At 35.6% G+C, this 15,868-nt stretch overlaps 1 pseudogene; it reads right to left on the bottom strand.

Annotated features, from left to right (window-relative positions):
• Positions 1-12,995: 12,995 nt before the first annotated feature.
• LOC100580479 lies at positions 12,996-13,955 on the bottom strand (annotated as a pseudogene).
• Positions 13,956-15,868: the final 1,913 nt, after the last annotated feature.

Raw genomic sequence — 15,868 nt, 5'->3', positions numbered from 1 at the left:
ACTTGTACATGTACCCCTGAAATTAAAATAACAGTCTAAAAAAAGGAAAATGTGGTATATATACACGATGAAATATTACTCTGCTATAAATGAAATTATGTCACTTGCAGCAAAATGGATAGAATTGGAGGACCTTATGTTAAGTAAAATAAGACACAGAAAGAAAGATGTTGTATGAATAGAATAGTAGTTACCAGAGGCTGGGGAGGGGAAATAAAACAAATTTGCTTAATAACTGTATAAAAATATAGTACGGGGCCAGGCATGGTGGTTCACACCTGTAATCCCAGCACTTTGGGAGGCTGAGGCAGGTAGATCATGAGGTCAGGTGATCGAGACCATCCTGGCCAACACGGTGAAACCCCATCTCTACTAAAAATTAGCTGGGCATAGAGGCGCGTGCCTGTAATCTCAGCTACTTGGGAGGCTGCGACAGGAGAATCACCTGAACCAGGGAGTTGGAGGTTGCAGTGAGCCAAGATCGTGCTGCTGCACTCCAGCCTGGTGACAGAGGAAGACTCCGTCTCAAAAAAAAAATACAGTATGGTAGGAGGAATAAAATCTAGTGCTTGGTAGCACAATATGGCAACTATAACAATAATTTATTGTATATATCACACAATAACTGGAAGAATAGATTTCCAATATTCCCAATACAAAGATTTAATGAATATTTGAGGTTATGAGTATCCCAGTTACCTAGATTTGATCTATACTGTGCATTTGTATCAAAAGATTACAAAAACCCCATAAATATGAACAATTATCATGTATCCATAAAAATGAAAAATTAAATAAAATTTTTAAAAAAATGAAAAAATATTTCCCCAACATGCAAAAATGAAAGGCATTTTTCACCACTATACCAGCCTTACAAGAAATGCTTGAGAAAGTGCTCCAACTGGAAGCGAAAGGACAATAATCACTGTCATGAAAACACATGAAAGTGTGAAACTCACTGGTAGAGATAAATTCATAATCAAATTCAGAATACTGCATTACTGTAATGGTGATGTATAAATCTTTCAAACATCTAGTATGAAAGTTAAAAGTCAGTATGGTCTAAAATAACTATAGCAACAATAGGTTGTTAAAGAATAGAAAATGTAGGCTGGGCATGGTGGCTCTTGCCTCTAATCCTAGCACTTTGGGAGGCTGAGACAGGCAGATCACAAGGTCAAGGGTTTGAGACCAGCCTGGCCAACATGGTGAAACCCCTGTCTACTAAAAATACAAAAATTAGCTGGGCGTGGTGGCAGACACCTGTAATCCGTGCTGCTTGGGAGGCTGAGGCAGGAGAATTACTTGAACCCGGGAGGCAGAGGTTACAGTGAGCTGAGATCACACCACTGCACTCCAGCCTGGGCAACAGAGCAAGGCTCCATCTTGGAAAAAAAAAAAAAAGAATAGAAAATGTAAAAAGATATAAATTGTAGCAATGAAAATATAAATTATTAGGAGAGGGCAAAAGTCTGGAATAGTTGTATGTGACCAAAGTTCAGTTGTTATCAGCTTAAAATAGTCTATTATAACAACAAGATTTTTAAATGTAAGCCTCATGGTAACCAAGAAGCAAAAAATAATAGCAGATATACAATAAGAAAGAGAAAAAAATCAAAGCTTAGCACTCCTGAAAATTACCAAAGCACAAAGGTAAGCAACAAGAGAGGGAAAAAGAAACTAAGAAACTGTAAAACAATCAGAAAATGATAAACAAAATGGCAGGAGTAAGTTCTTACCTATCAATAACAACCTTGAATATAAATGGATTAAATTCTCCAATCAAAAGACAGGTGGCTGAATGGGTTTTAAAAAAGATCCAACTATATGCTGCTTATAAGAGACCCACGTTAGCTTTAAGGGCGCATGTCGACTGAAAAATAAAGGGATGGAAGAAGATATTCCATGGAAATAGTAACCAAAAGACAGCAAGGGTGGCCATACTTATGTAGTATACTTATAAAATAGACTTCAAGTCTAATAAACACTGCAAGACATAAAGATGACCATTATTTAATAATAAAGAGGTCAATTCTGTAAGAAGACATAACAATTATAAATAGATATGCACCCAACATTGAAGCACCTAAACTTATAAACAAATATTAATGAACAAGAACAAAGAAATAGATAGCAAAACAATAATAGCAAGAGACTTCAATACTCTTCTTTCAACAATAAACAGACCAACCAAACAGAAAGTTAACAAGGAAATACTGGACTTCAGCTACACTTTAGACCAAATGGACCTAACAAACATATATAGAACTTTTCATCCAACAGCACCAGAGTATACATTTTTTTCTAGTGTGTATGGAACATTCTCCAGAATATACCACATGTTAGGCCACAAAACAAATCTTAACAAATTCAGAAAAATTAAAATCATATCTAGAATTTTTTCCTGATCACAATAATATGAAACTAGAAACAAATAATAGGAGGAATCTTAAAAAGTTAACTAATATGTGTAAATTAAACAACATGTTCTGGAACAGCTACTGGATCAAAGAAGAAATCAAAAAGGAAATTTTAAAAATAACTTACAGCCTAGGCAACATAGGAAGACCCATCTCTACAAAAAATTAAAAAACATTAGCCAGATGTGGTGGCACATGCCTATAGCCCCAACTACTTGGGAGGCTGAGGTGGGAGGGTCACTTGAGCCTGCGAGGTTGAGGCTGCAGTGAGCTGTGATCACAGCACTGCACTCCAGCCTAGGTGACAGAGCAAGATCCTGTTTCAAACATGTGTATGTGTGTGTGTGTATATATATATATATATATATATACACACACATATACACACACGTATACATATATACGTGTGTGTATATATACACATGTACATATATGCACATATAAACATGTGTACATATATGTGTATGTACATATATCTATATGTACATACGTATATGCATGTATGTATAAACACATGCATATATACATAAAAATATATTTGGTATGTTGTGTTTCCATTGTCATTTGTCTCCGATAGACATAGAGATAGATAGATAGATAGATAAAGAGATATATAAAATATATCCTATATATATGACAGTAGAAACACAACATACCAAATCTGTGGGATGCAGCAAAAGCAGTTCTAAAAGGAATGTTTATAGCCATAAATGCCTACATTAAAAATGAAGAAAGATCCCAAATAAATAGCCTAGCATCACATCTCAAGGAGCTAGAAAAAGAACAACAAAGTAAACCCAAAATTAACAGAAGGAAGGAAATAATAAAAGTTGGAACAGAAATAAATCAAATGGAAAACAGAAAAAACATATAAAAGTCAATAAAACAAAAATTTGATTATTTGAAAAATTGAACAAAATTGACACACCTCTAGCTAGACTAAGAAATAAAGAGGAAAGACTTAAATGAAATGAAACATGAGTGAAAACACTACAACAGATGCCTCAGAAATAAAAAGAATCATAAGAAACTATTATAAACAATTATATACCAACAAATTTAACAACCTAAAGGAAATCGATACATTTCTAGAAAAATATAACATTCCAAGATTGAGTCAGGAAGAAATAGAAAGCTTGAACAGACAAATAACAAATAAAGGAATTGAAAATCATTTAAATCCTCCCAATAAAGAAAAGCAGGAAGATTTCATGGTTGAATTCTACCACATACTCAAATAATTACTACCAATACTTCTTAAACCTTCATTAAATAGAGCTAGAGGGAATACCTCCAAAAATATTTTACAAGACCACCATCACCCTGATATATAAGCCACACAAAGACACTGCAAGAAAAGACAACTACAGGCCAATATCTCTGATGAACATCAATGCAAAAATCCTCCATAAAATATTAGCAAACCAAATTCAACAACACATCAGAAAGATTATGCCTCATGACCAAGTAGGACTTTTTGTTGGCATTCAAGTCTGGTTTAACATATGCAAATCAATCAAAGTGATACATCACATTAACAGAATAAAAGATAAAAACCATATGATCATTTCAACTGATATAGAAAAAGCATTTGACAATATTTGTCATCCTTTCTTGATAAAAATCCTTAACAGTTTAGTACAGAAGGAAAGATCTTCAACATAATAAAAGCTACTTATAAAAAAAAAACCTACATCTAATGTCATAATCAATGGGGCACAACTGAAAGCTTTTCCGTTAAGATCTGGTAAAAGGCAGAGATACTCATTTTCACCATTTCTATTCATTATAGCACCATTAGTACTAGCAAGTACAGTCAGACAAGAAAAAAAAATAAAAGGTATCCAAATAGAAAGAAGTAAAATTATCTCTATTTGCAGATGAACTAATTCTATATGTCTGAAGTTAATCTAGCTAGAACTAACTAGAACCCCAAAGATTCTACCACAAAAACTGTTAGAACTAATAAATGAATTCAACAAAGTTACAAAGTACAAAAATAACGTAAAAAATCAGCAGCATTTCTATATACGAATAACAACCTATCTGAAAAAATCAAGAAAATCATATTACTTATGACAGTATACAAAAATTGAGAAATAAATTTAACAAAGGAAGTGAAATAATTTTATACTAAAAACTATAAAACATTGATAAAAGTAATTGAAGAAGACACAAGTAAATAGAAAGATACCCCACGTTCATAGATGGGACAGATTAATAGTTTTAAAATGTCCATACTACCCAAAGCAATATACATATTTAACACAATTTCAATCAAAATTCCAATGGCATTCTTCAGAAACAATTGTTTTAACTCCTGTAATAATATGGAACCACACACACAAGCACACACACATGTGCACACAGACACACCACACACACACACACACACACACACACACACACACAGCCAAAGCAATACTGAGGGGAAAAAAAGCAAGTTAGAGGCATCACACTTCCTGATTTAAAATTGTATTACAAAGCTATAGTAATCAAAACCATATGGTACTTGCATACAAACAGAAATAAAGATCAATTGAATAAAACAGAGTGCCCAGAACTAAATCCAAACACTTATGTCAACTAATTTTTAACAAGGGTACCAAGAGGACACAACAAGGATTGGGTAGTTTTTCAACAAATGGTGCTGAGAAAACTGGATTTCTACAGGCAAAAGAATGAAATTGGACTCTTACACCATACACAAAATTCAACTCAAAATGAATAAAATACCTAAATGTAAGACCTGAAATCATAAAATACCTAGAAAAGAACATATGGAAAAGCTCCTCAACATTGGTCTTGGCAATGAGTTTTTGTATATCATACCAAAAGTTCTTACTACAAAAATAAAAATAAATAAGTGATATTAAATCTAACAAAAAAACACATTTTTATAGAAAAGGAAACAATCAGCAAAATGAAAGGCAACCTACTGACTGGCAAAAATAATTGCAATTGATAAGGGGTTAACATCCAAAATTTATAAGGAACTGTTGCAACACTCAATGGCAGAAAAATGAATAACCTGATTTTAAAATGGGAAAGGAACTTAGACATTTTTTTAAAGAAGACATAAAAATGGCCAATAGGTATATGAAAATGTGTTCAACACTACTAATTATAAAGGAAATGCAAATTAAAACACCATGAGATATCACCTCACATCTGTGTGATTGGCTATTATCAAAAGATAAGAGATAACAAATGTTGGCAACGGTGTGGACAAAAGGGAACCCTAGTACACTGTTGGTAGGAATGTAGACTGGTATAGCCATTATGGAAAACAGTGTGGAGGTTCTGAAGAAATTAAAAATAGAATTACCATATGACCCTGCAATCCCTCTTCTGGGTCCATACCCAAAGGAAATAAAATCGCCGCCTGGTAGGTATCTGTACTACCGTGTTCATTGCAGCATTATTCACAATTGTCAAGATACAGAAACAGCCTAAATGCCCACTGATGGGTAAAGAAAATGTGGTGTCTATCCACAATGAAATATGATTCAGCCTTTTAAAAAGAGAGAGAGAATCACGAGGTCAGGAGATCGAGACCACGGTGAAACCCCGTCTCTACTAAAAAATACAAAAAATTAGCCGGGCGTGGTGGCGGGCGCCTGTAGTCCCAGCTACTTGGAGAGGCTGAGGCAGGAGAATGGCGTGAACCTGGGAGGCGGAGCTTGCAGTGAGCCAAGATTGCGCCACTGCACTCCAGCCTGGGTGACAGAGCAAGACTCCGTCTCAAAAAAAAAAAAAGAGAGAGAGAGAGAGATTCTGTCATTTGCCACAACATGGATGGACCTGAAGGACATTACAGTAAGCCAGACATAGAAAAATATTGCAGGATCTTATTCATTTGTGGAATTTTTTTTGAAAGAAAGGTCATATACACAGAGATGGAGAATGGAACATTGGTAACCACAGGTGGGAGGAGATGGGATGGAAAAGAATTGGGGAGATGTAGATCAAAGAATACAAAATAGCAGATATGTAAGATGAGCAAGTCTAGACATACAATATGAGTACTAAAGTTAATAAAATTCATTGTATTGGGGTTTTTTGTTTAAATAAGTAGATTGTAGCTGTTCTTGTCACACAAAATAGTAACTATGCAAGATGGTTTATTAATCAGCTTCACTACAGTAACCATTTACCATCTATATATATATATATATCCCAAAACATCATGTTGTAAACCTCAAACCCCAAAAAAAATTATTTGAAAAAAAAGAGTAAGATTTATTTAGATTTTTTAATTCCCAAACAAAAATGTCAAATGCTTTGGCAGAGGAGGGGAAAAGCAGCTAATCTTTAAGCCTAAAAAAGAGAAAAGGAAGTAAAAGAATTTAATAAAATACACTAAGGAGGTCATTAGGTCTGAGTAAAGCAAATATTCACATCAATATTTATCTCTAATATTAAGTTAAAGAGAAAATATATTAGTTGACTAAAGTCTACTTGGAGAATATTGGCAATTCTCTCTGTTTCAAAAGCAGTATATGATCTTATTCAGAATGTTTTTCTTTCATAAAAATTTCCGCTTGGAATGACTTTTGAGTTGTAATATATAGTGATGTTTCTTAAGATATCATCCCCCGTCTAATTGTATATTCCCATCCCAATTCTGCACTATAAACTCATATTGTAAGAGTAAATTTTTAATTAATTTTATATGTACAGTGTTGATTTCTAGAACACCGTCAGCACACCTTGGAAAATAAAAGTTGTTTTTTGTTTATTTTTGGTTTTGCCACAGAGGAAATTCAATTTGTAGCACACATGAAAAGACTGATTCAAAATCCAAATTCAGAATCACCCAGCACTTTGGGAGGCCAAGGCAGGAGGATGGCTTGAGCTCAAGAGTTGGCTGACTGGCTGCGGAACATAGCAAGACCTCATCTTTACATTAAAAAAAAAAAAAAAAAAAAAACCTGAAAATTAGCCTGGGCAAGGTGTCATGTACCTGTGGTACTAGCTACTCAGAAGGCCAAATTGGGGGTTTGAGGGGAATATTGCCTAAGCCCAGGAATTCCAGGCTGCAGTGAGCTATGATCACACCACTGCATTCCAGCCTAAGAGACAGAGCAAGACCCTGTCTCTAAAATTCAGAATCAAAATTGCAATTCTCCTTCAGAGAAATATCAGAATCATTAATAGGGAAAATAACCTTTTTTATAATAATTTTTTAAGAATGTCTCACAGTTCCTCTTGTCCTCCTGAAATACTTCCCTGTATTTAATTTATTCGTCAAACTGACTCTGAAATTAATATAGGAAATATAGTCAAACAACAGACTTAAACCCTGGCTGCCATTTATGACCTGTGTGACTTTCATATAAGCCGAAATTTTCTTTTTTTTTTTTTTTTTTTTGAGACGGAGTCTCGCTCTGTTGCCCAGACTGGAGTGCAGTGCCGCAATCTCGGCTCACTGCAAGCTCTGCCTCCCTGGTTCACGCCATTCTCCTGCCTCAGCCTCTCCGAGTAGCTGGGACTACAGGTGCCCGCCACCACGCCCGGCTAATTTTTTTGTATTTTTAGTAGAGACGGGGTTTCACCGTGGTCTCGATCTCCTGACCTCATGATCCGCCTGCCTCGGCCTCCCAAAGTGCTGGGATTACAAGTGTGAGCCACCGCGCCCGGCCTATAAACCGAAATTTTCTTATCCACTTTATAGAGCCATCTGGAGCTAATCCCAGAATGCAGAGAAAATATCATATCCAGCATTGAATCCCCAGCCCCTAACATGCACATACACAGTGCTGAATACATGAGAGCAGTAATCAACATAAAAATGAAGGCAACACATATATTACATTATTTATAGGCATTACTTAATGAAAACAATTTTTAAAAGACAATTTACATATGACAGCTAGTACACCACATGGTATATGTAATGCATTAATTAAGTAATATTGCCTAACCCATCCATTGTTTTTCTCATTTGCTTTCTGATTCTTGAAACTAAGGACATTAAGCAAGGATTCTGGTGTCTGTATCTGAATGAGGCAATGAGAGACAATTATTTGTTTCACTTGCCACCAGCATTAATTAATGAACAAGAACTTAAAAGATAATATGTAAATTACCTAGTTACCTAACACATTTTATGGTAATATTATGCATTATTTAAATATGACTTCTCATCTCCCCCCTTATCTTTCTCATTTGTCCTCTGAGTTCTGGAAATAAAGTAGTTAATCATAAATTCCTGGGTGGTTTGAATAAGGCACAGAGAGGAGGGAGCATTAGCAGGAAGTGATCAAAGAGGACTGCTAAAGGAGATGAACTCTGAGGGTCAGTTTTCCTTTTGCCTGCTCAAGGAAGGAATGGGCTACAGGTGAACTAAGGGTGGAAAGAGACTAAAAGACTAGATTTTTATTTAGAGGATGAAAATAAAATATAACGAGACCCTCCCATGAGCCATCTGCTTTCACATAATGCCTCATTTAACCTTTAATGGGCTAATAAAACACTAAAATCTATTGAATTATTCCATGCTATTTAACACTTATGGTATGCTCACCTCTGGCCTCAGGGGGATTTCAAATTTTTTATTCATTGTTGCACATTCTCCATTGGAAATATCAGTCTACTTTGATTTTGAGGTGTATTAGGAAATCATATAGGTAGGATCAGCATGGAAGCCAACACAGAGAAAGAGAGAGGTACACTCTAGTCATAAAATGTAAAGGGGAGGACTTCTGATTTCTGTTGCTGTCACTTTGGCTGAATAAGCTCCTATCAGACTCAAGCACCTCAGAAATGACAACTATAAACTCTGCAAAATTTCTTAAGAGTATCACTTAGAAGATGTAACATTTTGGTGTGAGTTTCACATTTTTATGGCTATAGACTGACTAGGCACAGCATAGGTTTGGAAATTCTGATAATAAAATGGCTCTTTATGGACAAATCAGCAGAATTCTGGAGAAACAGCCACCATAAAGTAAGGGAGGAATTCCAGAAAGCAGAGTCCCAGCAGAGGAAACATCAAATTCTGTGTAAAAACTTGCCCCAGTTTTCTGATTGACCCCTGCACCATACAGGCACAATCCAGCTAAATACCACTATGTATATATACAGGGATCCCTTGGTATCTATGAGGGATGGATTCCAGGACTCCCATGGATACCCAAATCCACGGATGTTCAAGTTCCTTATATAAAATGGCAAAGTATTTGCACAGAATCCACACTCATTTTCTCATATACTTTGAATCATCTCTAGGTTACTTATAATACCTACTACTATGTAAATGCTATGTAAATACCTGTTAGGCTGTATTTTTAATTCATATTATATTGTTATTTCTATTGGCTTTTGCCTGAATATTTTTGATCCAAATTTGTTGAATCCAAGTTACGTGAAACCCATAAGCATGGAGGGCTGACTGTAAAAACATAAATATAGATATACAGATAGAAACAGAGATCTTGAACTGAGATGTGTAGTGCTAACAAAAAGATTAAGTTTGTAGTTGGAGTCCAACCTGATTGCTCCTAAAGCAAAAACATCAAAACCATTTAGAGGAATGTAATGGTATTCAGAGCCTCCATAATATTGTTCTAGGACAACCAGGTTTGCCTGTCATATGGGTAACAGACCAATGCACTGAAACAGTGGGAGTTGCAGCAGAGAAAGAGTATAATGATTGTATGGTAGCCAAATGAGAAAGTGGAAAGGAACCTTAAATCCACCTCACCAAGGAGTTTTGGCCTAGAATTTTTAAGGGAATTTTGGCAAATAGGGGGCTGAGGAGCTAATTGCTTAGGGTGTGTGGAATGCAATCTTTAATAAACATGTAAAAACTACATTTTGGGGCTGAATTACTTCCTCAGAGACGGTCTTCAGACTGGCTGGCGTTGATGGACCCATTGGAATGCAGGATCTGGAAAATATCTCAAAATGGAAAACCTGACATTTCTTAACATTAAAGATGTTATCTATAGAAGTTAGGACCTTATGGCAGGGGCTATGTGACTTTTAAGTAGTAATCAGCTGCACAGAAGTGGGCCATAGAGCAATCTGGTTAATGCTTTGCTATGTTTCTACTTAAAGCTTATGCTTTTGTTAAACCTAGCAATTTAGTTTTATCGATTTTATTAGGATGGCTTCAATATGACATTCACAATGTCTAGGATACTGTTTTTTCTCTAATAAGGGCAGGAATATGTGTGGATCCTAAATCTGTGTAATGCTCTCTTTCATGTTATTTTCCTGTTTCTTCACTGTTTCCTCAATTAAAGTAAAAATTTTAAACCAAAGGGTCAGGAAAGTTATTTGAGAAATTCAAGTCTATTTACAAACAGTCAAGAATAGAATGGAAACTCTAAGAAATTGGATAGGTTCTCAGTACCCTGAAGCCTGTAAGAAATAAGACAAGGTAAGTGCTAGAGGCTGATGAAGGAATGTAAAACAGGCCTGACTGAGGATTTATCGGCAAGAGATTTACAACTTTATTATCCCCAGTGCCAAAGTGAGCTTTCTAAAGCACCAACCCAAAAACATCAGTTTCTTTCTTATAACTGTTAGTAGATTCTGTTGTTCACTGCAGTGATTTAAAAACTTTTCCTCACAACAGAATACTCATTTTCCAAATAAAATATTATGTGGAACCTCAGGGAATATAAAACAGACAAAAGTAGGGACAGGTAGGAGGTTGGGGGTATCATAGATCTGACTTCTCAGAATTCTCTCATGTTTGCAGTAGCCCTGATTCAGCCTCCTGGACTCCAGAGAACAGAGGGTCATCACCTCAAATCTGTAAAGGTATTGACTTATATTAGCATCTGAAGCCCTGACAATTTGGCTCCAAATTACCTTTCCAGTCTTCTCTGTCACTGCCCCAACAGTAAAAGCCAAGTTCTAACCATTCCAAACTCTTAGTAGTATTCCACATCTTGGCACTGTTTCATCTGTCTAGAAAATTCTTGCTTACAATACCAGTAGGAGAACTGTTTTTCCTGGTTTATCCAAGCAGAAGTGCCTTTCCCTTCCTGGAACTTCCCCTTCAAGGGATTTACATATATTCAGCTATAAAAGCATTTAACATACCGCATTGTAATTGTGACCGACCTAAGTCTGTGACCCACTTAAGTTACCCTCATCCTATGGCCAGTCTCAGCATGGTGATACTGCAAAAGAAACTGAATCCATAACCAAATGTCTTAAAGAATGTTGTACATCTTTATTGAGATTATCAAGACACACTGAGGTGGGGTCACATAAAACCAGCATCAAAGCTTTCCCAAAATTCCATGTAGCTAATTTTTCCTTTTCCTCTAATCCTATTTTTGCTGTATCAATGTAAATATCTGCCCTTCTATCTTCAAAATCTCCAGTATGCACTAGGTTCTTTCTCACTATGTTATTTCTTTTCTAGAGATAGTTCAAGCCCTTTCATATGACAATCAGCTTATTTAAATTATTACAAATCCAACCATTATTCTGCTCAACCCAACAATGATCCAACAAAGAGTCCAGCTTAGAAGGTAGGAGAGAAGGAAAAGCCATAAATAAGTATTCTTTAATATTTTTGTCTCCAATGTATGCGTCAATCTGTATTCCACAAGACTGTGCTCCCTACCATGTCTTCATTTTCATTTCCAGGTTGTCTTATATTTTTTATATCACCAATATTAGCAAAATGCCTGAGACAAAAATAGGTATTCAGTAAATACTGGTTGATTGAATAAGTAAATGAGTAATAAATGACTGAATGAATGAATGCAATGCTCATATTCCACAGGAAATTCATGTAATTGCAAAAATACCTAACTTCTTACAACAGTAAACCCATTATCACTGCGTTCTCAGAGAACTATGCTATAAAGTTACGTAGAAATAAAGTAAATTTTTTGAATCATTTAACAGTAATGTTTTTCACTCAAAGACATCATTGTTCATCTATTGAAACACAAGGCAGGCCATATTTCCGAATCATCTGGGTTATCTGCACAAAGTCTCACATTGCCTTAGACACCTCTGCACAAAAGATGGCTTGCCAGTTTGCAGCCAAAAGGAAATCATCCCTAGGAAAAATAGCTTCATTCTTCCATTTCTCCCTCTATTACATATATACAGGCTAGGTACCTAATACCTTACAGTGTTCCCCCTTTACTTCTACATGATCAAATCTACTTCGTTCTGAATTATTAACTGTTGAAATCATATAGCATTCTGATTTTTAGCAAGACACTTTCTACTTGATCTTCCTAAGAATGGTGTAGATAGGGGACAAAATATTAAGTTGGTAAAATGGTACTTTCTCTTAGATTATAGAATTTACCATTCAAGAAATATACTAAACTCTGTTAGCCATGAGAAGGAAGGTGGTTTGGATGAGAATCCTTTTACCCATAAGTTTCTGTCCTTTTCCTTAACTCTGTCATGAAGAGAAAAGGTAACTCAGTCCTGGATTTCTCTCTTTCTTTTAAATATTAGGAAGAGAAAAATGAGAATTTCTGGAATTAGTGGAATCATCAACCCTCATATTTATTTTGGAACCTCCGGGTGAGAGCTAGCCCTACATTCAGAGTAAAATGCTTTTTAAAAAAAATAAAGAAGCATTTACATTCCTTCCAAGAAGCATTTTTGACACAGTATACTCTTCACAGCTACCTTCACGTCTTTGTTCCTCAAACTATAGATGAGAGGATTAAGCATAGGTGTCACCACTCCACAGAAGAGGGAGATGATTTTGTCTGTGACTTGTTCTTTGTCTGCACCAGAAGAGTCTTTAGCCTTGGGCTTTGCATACATGAAAAAGATGGTTCCGTAGAATATAATCACCATTGTTAGGTGGGCAGAGCAGGTGGAGGAGGCTTTGCGCCTTCCTTCTGCAGAAGGAATTCTCAGGTGGTGGAGAGAATAAAAACATGTAACAAAAATAAAAAGTACTGGCCCTACAAGAAAAATCATATTAGCAACAACCATGCTAATAATATTTATGGAGATATTAGCACAGGCCAATTTTAAGACAGCCAAGATTTCACAAGTAAAATGATTAATGACGTTATTTCCACAGAAAGGAAGCCGCATTGCAAGGGAGGTTTGCAACACAGAATTGGTGCCTCCTCCAATCCAGGACCCAGCAGCCATGGACACATATGAAGCCTTGCTCATGATGATAGGGTATCGTAGAGGGTTACAGATGGCCACATAGCATTCAAACGCCATCATACTTAGAAGGACACACTCTGTTGCTCCCATAGCAAAAGAGAGAAACATTTGCACTCCACACCCAGAGAAGGAAATAGTTTTCTCTGACGTTAAGAAGCTGCTGAGAAATAGTGGAATAGATTAACTAGTGTAGCAGATGTCCAAGAATGATAAGTTACTGAGGAAAAAGTACATGGGGGTGTGCAAGTGGGTGTCATAAACACTCACAATGATGATGACTCCATTTCCCAACAAGATCACCAAATACATACGTAGGACCAGCACAAAGTAAATGGCCTCTAGCTCTGGGTAGCCAGAAAGCCCCAGCAGGACAAATTCTGTCACGAAAGACTGATTAGAGTTTCCCATGCTAATATTTTCTTTCACCAACAGGAATTCTGTAGTGGCTGGAATGTGTGTGGATCTTTTACAGCAGTGTCTGTAAGAATCATTTGCATTCTTGAATGGCTTCCCTTATGGGTAATAAAGACCTGTAATTGGATGCACAAATAGCACAAGAATATGTTACGGCCCTCTAAGTTAAGATCAGTTAGACTTTCAGACTTCATGAAGGAGTCCCCAGCTCTCAAAAAGAGTATTCTTGTTAGAGAATAGATTAAAAACACATGCAACTGAGTTAGAATTATGAATCTCATTTGCATTACAAATTTAAATTATTTTAATACAATGTTACCATATTTTGACCAAATAATCCAGAACAAATAGAAAATGTATGAAATATTACTAGCCAGCAGATATCTGACCATTTTAACGAACATTATTATCTGTAACCAAACATTTTTCTTCACACTATGTTATACCTAACAAAATTGCTGTTCTTCAGTTACTAAAACAAAGTTGTATGTGAAAGTTCTGCTTCAATGGTAATTTAATCTTAATTGCAGAAGAGTCTTGTGGGCTAAAAGAATAAATAGAAAAGACATTTTTAGGAAAAAGGACTTTTGGTTATTCCTAATTTAGGAGAAATATGAATACCTGAACTATCCTCCTAAGAATATTGACTAGAGAAGAAGTATTACTTATAAAATAGTAAAGGAAAAAATTGAGATAAAATTATTCTTGTTTGTCTTTTTCAATACAGATTAGGAAATCTTTCCAGGTCACCCTATTGTTCTGCCTGATATACACAATGAACAAAAAGTTGACCTCAGAAAAACTCTAGTGTACATTTCTCAACCTATAATCAAACCATAAATAAATGTATAAATTAAAGAATTTCAGTAACAAGGGATTTGCTCTTTTACCTCTAAGTATGAGAAAATACATATTGCCTTCTTCCTGCATAGAAGTCAGCTTCCTCTGCTCTAACAGCTGTTCTGCTGATCTTCCTCTCACTGCATATTTAGAAATACCCATGATAATGAGAGGTAGGTCACTCAAAAAGCTCTTAAACATAGCAATTTGCTATAATTATTTGTATCCTTATTTGATGTAATATGGAGTATTTCTATATTTAAATGCCAAAAACAGAAGTCCTACTTTTTAAAATCAGATTGCTAGCCTCATAAGTTCCATCTCAATAACTTCACAAAGATAACTAAAAGAACTATCTGCTTCTCAGTTCTCATTAAAATCAAGTAGCTGCCATTGCTATTGTAAAAGCCAATTAATCATCGGCAAAATAGAAACTAGTTCTAGTAACGATGAAAGCTGGGGCTCTTGGCAGTCTTTTCACTAGCAGAGGATTCTTTAAAAGACAAGCCAAGGAAGCACTAAGGCAACTCAAAGTGTTTGCTGCTTTGAGGACGCTTCTAATCCCAAAAGTAATTTAAACCTCACAATGTGGATTGGACAGAATTTTAAGACTTTCTAGTACTTTTGGGACGAAGTCCCTCTGAAGCAATTGAAACAAAGTTTTTAATACAATTTAATTAAAGTTTAACTCATAAAACAGTAACAATTATTCTGGCTTTACATTCTCTGGGAAGAGCAAGTTGAGGAATGCTATCCAGGTAAAACAGCCAAGACATGGAAATTAGAATTCACTATATCTGATGGAGAGATGTAGCAGTAATCTGTGACGCTTAATTCAAAATGATGCTTTGTTCTTAATAAATGAACTGTTAATCACGTTTATTTTGACCGTTAATCCTGGAGTCTCAGAACCCATAAGCTTCATACAGGTCTTACTGGCCCCTCTAAATAGCCATAATCACATGCACGGTCATTTTAATTTTGTTCACTCATACTCTCATTCAAATATATATGCAATATCCCAACTTCATTCAACCTGTTCTTTAGCTATGTCCACACTAGCATGG

Source organism: Nomascus leucogenys, chromosome 1a, assembly GCF_006542625.1.
Source record: "Nomascus leucogenys isolate Asia chromosome 1a, Asia_NLE_v1, whole genome shotgun sequence".
Taxonomy (NCBI): domain Eukaryota; kingdom Metazoa; phylum Chordata; class Mammalia; order Primates; family Hylobatidae; genus Nomascus; species Nomascus leucogenys.
This window is presented reverse-complemented; position numbering and strand designations above follow the sequence as displayed.